The following is a 9,940-nucleotide window of genomic DNA, read 5'->3' as shown; positions in this document are numbered from 1 at the left end:
TAAGGCCCACTTCCAAAAATCACTTAAAGGATCATACTTCATTGAATTATAAAGCTATATGTAAACCATTCTACTAAATTTTTTCGGGATCGGTTCATAATTGGTCATAGCTCCCATATAGTCCCACTTCCAAAGAACACTTAAGAGCTCATATTTCATAAAGCTACTTCATTTTTTGCGGGATCCATTATTGGCCATAGTTCCCATATAAGTTTCATGTAATTTTAAACTATTCTACTAATTTTTTTTCTGGATCGGTTCATTATTGGTCATACCTTCTATATGAGGTGCACTTCCGAAAATCACTTAAACGAATATATTTCATTGATTATTAAGCTATAATCACTTTACGCTTAAGCTATTTTGATAAAATTCGACACAAACAACGTTTTGTCCATACATAAAGAAATTTCCGAGTCGTCATAGCTCTTATATAAGATTCACTTCCGATAATCACTTAAATCACGAAATATAGATCATTCTGCTAAAATGTTTTCGAACTGACCTAATTGATTATACTTCTGATTTAAAGTCATAAACTTCTTTTCAAAAGCCATTTAAAAGAATATGGTTCATTATAAATATTGACGTTGGAACAATCAAAATTAGTTCCATACATGCATAAATGTTAGTATGTAACATACAAAAATATTCGTTCTTATCGCTCTAAAAATTGGCCCAAATAAGTTTTGTATATGTATAAATGACACTGCAGATTTTTTTAAATGATCGGCCCTTATTTGACCCTAGCCCTCATACAAGCCGCCCTTCAAAAATGTCTTAAACGACTACAATTGACTTGTAACCATTTGTATAGCAATGAAACTCAACAAAACTAACTGTTATTTAAAAATATATCCTTTTCCCAAATTTAATAAGGATCGGCCTATGTTTGACCTATACTCCTTTATAAAGCCTCATTTAGAAAATTTTGTTTTTTTTTTATCAATAAATTGCTCAAATATTTGGAAATATGATAATATTCAACATATAAGTTTCTTTATGAAAATTAAAAAAAATTAAATATACTCATGGTGTAGGGTATTATATGGTCGGCCATACCCTACTATACTTTCCTACTTATTTATGTAGAATTTAAAAGTGTAATTAGTGTTTATAGGTGAATTTTGACCTTCAATTCATTCTGAAGGGAGTTTGTATGGGGCCCGATTATTACAAAAACCGGTAATGTCATTAAATGTTCTATAAAACTAAGTTTTTTAATAGGCTTCGTCCTTTGGGCAAAAAACGAGTGTGTTCCAAATTTCATCCACTTATCTTGAAAAGTGCCTTGCGTACTTTACGCACACGGTTTGCATGGACAGCCAGCCAGACGGACATAGCTTTATCAACTCAGAAAACGATTCTAAGCCTCCCCACTAAAGTGGTGTAGGGTATAAAAAGAAGAATTCTTATAGAAGTCTAAATACTGCGTAATACAGTAATAGCGTATAAGTGTTGAAATAATTAAATATTAATCATACGCATGTATGGTCAATGAGAAATACCCTACCATTTAATAGGTTGCATGTAACATAAGAGTTGTAAAAAATATCGATTATTTTTGGATTTGTTTTCTTTTGCTTATTAGTGTCCACAATTTTAGCTCAATTGGATAAATCTGTGACGGAAATGGATTGAAAATTTGAATTTTAAAATTAAAATTTAAAATTCTTTTTTGATTTTTTTCAAAAATACCATACAATGTTTAATTGCGGAAAATCAAAATTTTTAATACTGTTATTAATAAATTAAAGCATGTATTAAAATATATGTTCCTTTTTTTAATAAGCATTAATATTCAATTATATTTATAATAAATACTGTACTTTGAACTTAACTTTTAACCACAAAAAAACATAACTTTTTAAAGCAATTTACTAGCATTAACCTTTTAGAAATATACGAATGTATGTATGTGTATGTAGGTATGTATGTATGTATATCGTTGTATGCATATGTATGCTGTAGAATATAAAAATAACATGTGTTTAAATCTGCAAAAACTTACCACATGAAAATAATCTCTGGTTGAATTAATTAAAACTACAATGAACATAAAATTGTTATAATTTAAATTTTGTTGTTGTTGTATGTATTTGCAAATGTTTATCACTTTATTTCAATTTTTATTTTTTTAATAATAAATACACTATATTTAACATAAGTTTGCTTCTTTTTTTTGTTGCTTTAAACTTACTGTTTCTTTATTTATTTTTTGTTTGTTTGATTTTATATTCATTAAATTTAAATATTATTATTATTTTTATTCATATATTTTGTTGTTATTTCGTTAATTTTAATTATTTTTATTATTGTTCATATAATTTATTTTGCTGTTTTTTTCTTTCTTTATTTTGCAAAATGATTAAAATGAAACATGATGAACACAGATGCATGTAAATGGAATAATATCTCTGTGTGTGCGTGTATGAGAGAGAGTGACTTTTTGCATTCATGATGTTTCAACACCCAGCAGTTTGGGGCGAATGTCCTTGATAAATTATATAAAATGAATTTAATACAAGAGGGATACAATGACTACCTTAAAGCAGCTAGATATTAATCCTGTCACTCCTTCATACATGTTATTTAGTATTTATTTATCTTTTTTTGTTTAAATAAAATGTATTTATACAAATGTATAAATATTATTTTTATAAATATTTTTTTACTTGATTTGTAAATGTTTATGTTTGATTTTCTCTTTAAAATTTGCAAAATATGTATTTAAAAACATATATTTTATGAATAACTAAATCAAGGAGAACAAAAACATGTACATATCATTATGTTTGTATTAAATTTTAAGCATTTTCTTTTGTAAATTTGAATAAAATCTAACTATAAATCAGTATTAAGCTATATATTTCTTTAGTATTGTTTATTTTATATATGGATATGTAAACGATAGAATATGCATTAAAATTTATGTGTTTGTATAAGTGACAGGGATTCCATATACATATGTATACATACATATGTATTTTATGCCTTTATAACTTGTCGATATTAGCAATAAAGTTTGTCCAATCAAACTATATGATATTTTCCAACTTTAGAATTTGAATTAACTAAATAATTAGCATACCCAATTAGGGGTTAGGAACATCATAGTGATCGTACTAGTCTAGTCTATAGTCTAGTCTATAGTCTAGTCAATAGTTTAGTCTATAGTCTAGTCTATAGTCTAGTCTACAGTCTAGTCTATAGTCTAGTCTATAGTCTAGTCTATAGTCTAGTCTATAGTCTAGTCTATAGTCTAGTCTATAGTCTAGTCTATAGTCTAGTCTATAGTCTAGTCTATAGTCTAGTCTATAGTCTAGTCTATAGTCTAGTCTATAGTCTAGTCTATAGTCTAGTCTATAGTCTAGTCTATAGTCTAGTCTATGGTCTAGTCTATAGTCTTGTCAGTCTATAGCATAGTTTGTGATCTGGTTATTAATTTAGTCTGTAGAATACTCTACAGTCTAATCTAAGTTCTAGTCTATAGTCTAGTTTATTGTATAGTAGGACGAGACGTCTAATCTATAGCCTAGTTATTTGTCTAGCCTCCAGGGAATGATTTTGTGCTTATGAAATAGAATAACCTTTTAACTCACTATAACATTATTATATTTTGCAATAAAGAGTTAAAATACATGTTTTAGAACTGCCATTGTTAGAACTTGCCTATATTTTTCATCAATTTATAATGCATTTTATACTAAATATGAGTAATAAAAAATGTTTATAGTATATAAAAGCCCTCATTCATTATGTATGCAATTCATGGATTTTATAGTTGTTTTTTGTCGTTTTCTTTATTTAGTTGAATATTTGCATGTATGAAGTTCATTTTATGCATTAAAATTACAATTATGCTAATTACAAACTATTAAAGTGTATAAAGACTTAATTTTCTTTTTTCATATAAGCACTTTTTATACATGCGACACCCTACACGATTTTATGTTGCAGTTTATGTGTTGTTTATGTAGTTTATGTTTGAATGAGAAAATATTTTTAACCTTAAAATGCCCGGGGATTGAATGTTGGGTAGAGTTCTCCTCCTGTCCTTTATGGTTCGATGAACATAGAATTTAAAAGGGAGCAGCCTTAAAAGCGGCCTGGATGTATTTATTACCGACAACTTTGACATCCATATCTGAATTTGGGGATAAAATGGGCGGAATAGCTTTAGTGGGCGTGGCATTGTTATTAACGTTTCTTAAGTTAGTTGTCTGTATTAAAGAAATTTTTTTAAAAGAACAATGAAATTTTAGTTCAATTAAATTTGTTTATGTAAATTTTTTTGTTCGTTTTTAGGATTTAAAACTATAACTTGAAAAAGACCTCGTAAGGGCCATTTTGGAGACCGAACCTTATAAAATCAATTATAGATCGATCCTGATGTGTCAGTAAGATTTTTGTTACAATAAATCTCGTTTTAGTCGAATTTTTAATGTTATACTTAACTGGCAGGCTGAAGCAAGTTATGAGTATTCAACAAAGTTTTAAAGGAGACATATTATGGACTTATCCTTACAAAATTATGCGACACGGTTATGATTCCCATAAAACGTGTTCATGTAGATTGCTATACTGCTATTTTTAAGCGTTTTATAGACATTATAGTAATTTTCTGATGGGATTTTCGTATAAAGGGTAGGGTAGGCAGTTATAGACCGATCCTTATAAAATTTGACAAAATGATTCAAATTAAACTTGTTAAATTCAAATTTCATAGCTTTATAGCTATAAAGTGGCTTACTCTTTTAAGCCACTTATCCGTACAATAGTCATTTTCTGTAGAGGACCTAATATGACGTCTAGGTGAAATCGTGGTCCAATATAGCCCTTTACGATCCTTATGCGGTTAGCAAAGCTTTGCTGAAACTTAAATAACATAAAGGAAGTAATTAAGAGAAATTAGTTGTGTAAGTTTAACAAGGTCAACTTGAATGTAGAAAAATATAAAAACTTTTATAATTCAGAAGATTACAAGCACTCGCACATACACACACACACAAACCTAAAAAAGGTGTTGAAAAAACAAAAAGAAAATTCTGTTTCTATAGAGGATGAAGTAGAATAACGCTAATGATAATGTTTATTTTAATTAAGTTTTTTTTGTTTTTGTAAATTACTCAATTATTTAACAACATTTTGATGTAGTTGCTAAAAAAAAGCTTTATGCATTTTTATGTCTCTTTTTTGTGTATTTTTTATTATTATTAAGCATAATTAATTTTAATATTTTTTTATATTTATTACTGCATTTGCTTTTTATTTTTAATTTTATATAATTTGTATTTTGGTTTGGTATTTAAATTTAAATTAACAGCCATTTTGACGAATTTTCAAATGGTTTAACATAAAATTCTTAATACAAGTTTAATGATAACAATTTAAATAAAAATTCTTTTATATTTTTATATATTTTTTGTAATAATAATAATAAACCACATTTATGTTTTTTTATTAATTTAAGCCTTAAAATTATATTTATTTTTTTTGGTATTTTTTTTTTAATTTCAAATTCAACAGGGGCAAAATATTTAATTTTTGTGCAAAAAAGCAAATAACATTGTTTTTGTATTTTTTTATATATAAATCTATTTTAATAATACATTTTACCAATTTATTTTATTTATTGTAAAGGAAGCATTATTTTATATATTTTATTTTTTCTTAATTTGCTGATTTTTAAAATAACAAAATTTTTTAAAATAAACTTTGCAGCTTTAAGTTTTTTAGCAAATTGATTTTAGCTTTTTCTTTGTTTTATTTTTAATTTATATATATTTTTTTTTAATTATATAATAATTTTAAATATATTTTGTTTTTGTTGTGGTAACTAACAGTAAACTCTATAAAATATACACAATTTAGTTATTTAGTCCATTTTTCTTTGGAAAACCTTTTTTGTTTGCTTTTTTTTTGAAATTTCTTAATAATTTTAAAATAAAATATACTTTTTTTTACTGTTTGAATTTATATTGAATTTGTTTTTAAATTCAATTACCGACTTTAATTTTTCTTTAAAATTTGTTTTCTATTAATGTTTCTTTTTTACGTTTCAAATATCTTTCAAATGTCTAAAGTTCTATAGAAAGTTTGTTGTTTTATTTTTTTATATTTATCTTATAAATAATAGGGTAAGTTTTTTTTTATATACAAAGTCAGCCTTATTTTATGGTTTTATTTTATTATTTTTTTCTTTTGTATTTAAAATAAAATTTGTATAAAAAAATTAAAATTATTTTTTAATTTGTATTGCTGCTAACCAGAAGAAAATGTATTAGTTTCACAACTAGTAAGAGAACTCATAACATCAGCCTCTACCCGTTCTACTTGGGCTTTGAGACTAAAGACTTTTGTTCGAAATTGTCACATTCTGAACTGATTGTGTGGAAGTGTTATGAAGTCGACACTCATTCCACGGAATGCTTCTGGAACCAGTTCTTTCATTAATGATTTTGTTTCGAATTTGTCACCCTCGGAACTAGTTCTATGTAAGCTTTAGTTATTTATTTAGTTAATTTGAAAGTAGGATTTATATATACATCAAATCCGAAGAAATACACCTAGGCCTCTATGCGGCCTGTTGTACGCTCCTTAACCAGTGTCTCAGGTGGGAATCGAAGCCACTACCTTCGGTCTACCAGATTAGAACACTAACCACTAACCTACCGGAGGCCACTAAGCAAGTTTTAAAAAACGCATTAGTTGGTTGGTAAACGAGGTAGTTCACTGCATGCGAACTGTCAAGTAGAGTTGAGGAAACTCAATTTAGATACTCCATTCATTAGACATAGTATTTATAGCATTAGATCCAGCCAGTAGCTGTAACCTTAACCCAGATATTTCACCAAGGTTAGATATGAAATAACTGCCAAGGATGCGCTTTCTTTTTACAGCCAGGGAAGGGCATTCACAGAGAAGATGAAAGATCTAAAGATCGTTGAATGAGAACCCAAGCCGACATGCATGTCTGCCTATCATGCAGTGTCCTGTTATTACTGCTAACAGTATCGATATGTCCCACCTACTTCGGTTCATAAGGTATCTTGAGCGTTTCTTTTTGAAGGAGGGCCACAATAACTTGGCAACCTTTACATGTGTTAACGATATTCCACCTATTTTTCATCCTTTTGAAGAAAAAAATCTGAGAATACTGCTCTTGATAAAACCAATCAAGAGCAAATTCCATTCTGGCAAGCCATAGTAGTCCTTATGCGCAGGGACCCAAACAAGGGTAATGTCAACCAGGCGACCCAGCCTTGAGAGATCCAGCTTGCATTGTCTAACAAATAGGGAGATTGTAGTATAAGAGCTTAGTGAGAGAAGTGCTGTTTGATTATCCATAAAGATTCCTATGTAGTTGCGGCTATTGAGGTCATGTAGTACCCTACAGGCTGACATTATTGAAAATATATCAGCTTGAAAGAAAAAAATTAACTATTACAACAGTGATCACCACATTAGCTTTTGCTCCTTTAAACTCACGCAATGGTCAAGCAACTTGTCCTTAACTTAGATTATGTTAGACTCCGAGGTTCTGGCCAAGCTTTCACTTTTGAGTAATACAACCTACATTCCCTAGCAACATTGACTACTGCTCTTCCACTTTCCTTCCCGACAAGAGCCTTTCACAGTATCGACAATGACTGATGTATTTCACTCAAGTAAATGGATCGCTTGATATCTATACTAAAGGTATAGATGTGGGAGGTGGTTCCAATATCGATTATCTATACCAATGGAGCCAAGTCATCAAAAGGGTTGGGAAGTGGATTCTATATTCTCTTGACTAAAAGAGTTTGAGCTTAAAACTGCATTACCAATGCAGTATTTTATTTGCTGAAATCTCTGCCAGAATTGGATGAGTTGTTCTAGAATATTTGACTGAAATATTGAAATATAAACTGACTATAATCCAACCCAACAAATCTATAACTTAACTCTATACGACATCCACACTGGTTCGTAAATGTCGCTCGTTTGTTAAAGAAATGGCGAACCTTTCAAACTAAGTAGAACTACTTATTCGAATGTTGTCTATTTCTCTATGAAATGATGAAGTATTTGAACTAAGTAGGACTACTATGTCGAATATCGGGTGTTTCTGGACTAAATGAAGAACTATTTGAACATAAAACTTCTGACATTCCAATGTTTAAGGGAATAATATTTCGTTTGCATTGTCGAAAGCAGATGCTCACTTTCAAATGAACTTAGCTGATTTTTTAATTTTCTGCTGCAAATCTCTAATTCAGTAGGAATTTTGTGGAAAAAGTCACATAGTTTGTTAGGGGCTTTTAAAAGTTAGGTCATAGCTATTGATAACCACACGAAGTACGAAGGTGCGTATGCAAGAAGACTACATATTCTGTACTACGACTTTTGTGGATGTTGTCATATCGAGAAGGAATCTATTTAATATTACTCTAATCACTGTGCCGCCCTCTCGGCCAAAAGAACTGTTATTGTGGGTAGTTCGACGTTGATTGACACTGTGGATTTGTCCAGGATTAATGTGAATACTATAGCATCGTTCATCGAACCTTAGGTCAGTTTGACTACGTATTGAACATGCACCTGTTATGTTCCATGTGTGGAACGAGGTACGATCCGCTTCATGCATTGACCCTAATCTGTAGTTAAACAAAACTAAGATGTATGTAGTTAAACAATCTAACTTCTTCGATTATCTTCCGATTTAAAAAAATACATTTAAACAATCTCCTCAAAATATGTATGTCTTTAGTTTTGAAAAAAGTAAAATTATTATCACTTCATTGGAAGTCATTAAACATCACTTCCACAAAAATTAAAAATTCACATTGTGCTACTTCTAAGGATTTTTTTGCTGGATATAAATAAAATAAATTTCTGTAATTTCACAAACCCCTTAACAAAAGTGTTTATACGATTATTATGCAAAATCTAATCTATGACTATATGTATTTTTTGAACTTGGTATATTTACAACTAATTCTATCAACCTTTATTTTATCAATGGGAGTGATCATTTTGTTTTATTTTCTATATAAGTTTTTTAAATTCATTTCATATTGTTGTGTTTTATTACAAATTTTCAATTGTATTTCTTAATTTATGTTTTACTAGTAATAACATTAGTTTATTAATTTTTTAACATTTTTCTTGCTTAAATAACACGATACTTTGTGCGTTAATTGGAGTTTTTATGACATACATATGTATGTTTGTAAGTATGAGGAAAAACATTTAAGCAACATTTTATAACACAACTGAATTTACTCTGCTTTTTGATAAATTTTTGGAAAACTTATACATATGCAATATGATTATAATTTGTATAAGAATTTGATTTATAGAAATTCAAATATTTTACAAAAATTTATTAGAGACAAACAAATTTGTAAAAACTTTTAAAAAGCTTAAATGTCGCAATGTGGGAGATGATTACGGCGTGAATGCTATTAATTATACATTAACTAATTATGAATTTGAAATGATCACAACTTTTTATTTATTTATAAATATAGTATGAATGTATGTATATGGCTATAGTATCTAGATTTATAAATATGTATGTGTTACATCACTAATGCTTATTTCTTTATTAATATTTAATTTTCAAAAACTTTTTAATATTTGTATTGTTTTAGTATTTTTTTCCAAAAAAGAACCACAAAATGTTATTTGAATAAATATTGTAAATAATGGTGGGATTTATTTTTTTATTATTTATAAATTTATACCTAATAAAAGTTGAAACATTTAAATGTCCAGAGGAGTGGAAATAATAGAGTGTCTAGGAGGAATTAAAAGTTTTTTAAATGAAATGTAAGATGGATAGACTAACATAGACTAGACATAGACTAGACATAGACTAGACATAGACTAGACATAGACTAGACATAGACTAGACATAGACTAGACATAGACTAGACATAGACTAGACATAGAC

The sequence above is a fragment of the Lucilia cuprina genome, chromosome 4 (assembly GCF_022045245.1).
Source record: "Lucilia cuprina isolate Lc7/37 chromosome 4, ASM2204524v1, whole genome shotgun sequence".
Taxonomy (NCBI): domain Eukaryota; kingdom Metazoa; phylum Arthropoda; class Insecta; order Diptera; family Calliphoridae; genus Lucilia; species Lucilia cuprina.
The sequence above is the reverse complement of the archived record's forward strand: the minus strand, read 5'-3'. Positions refer to the sequence as shown.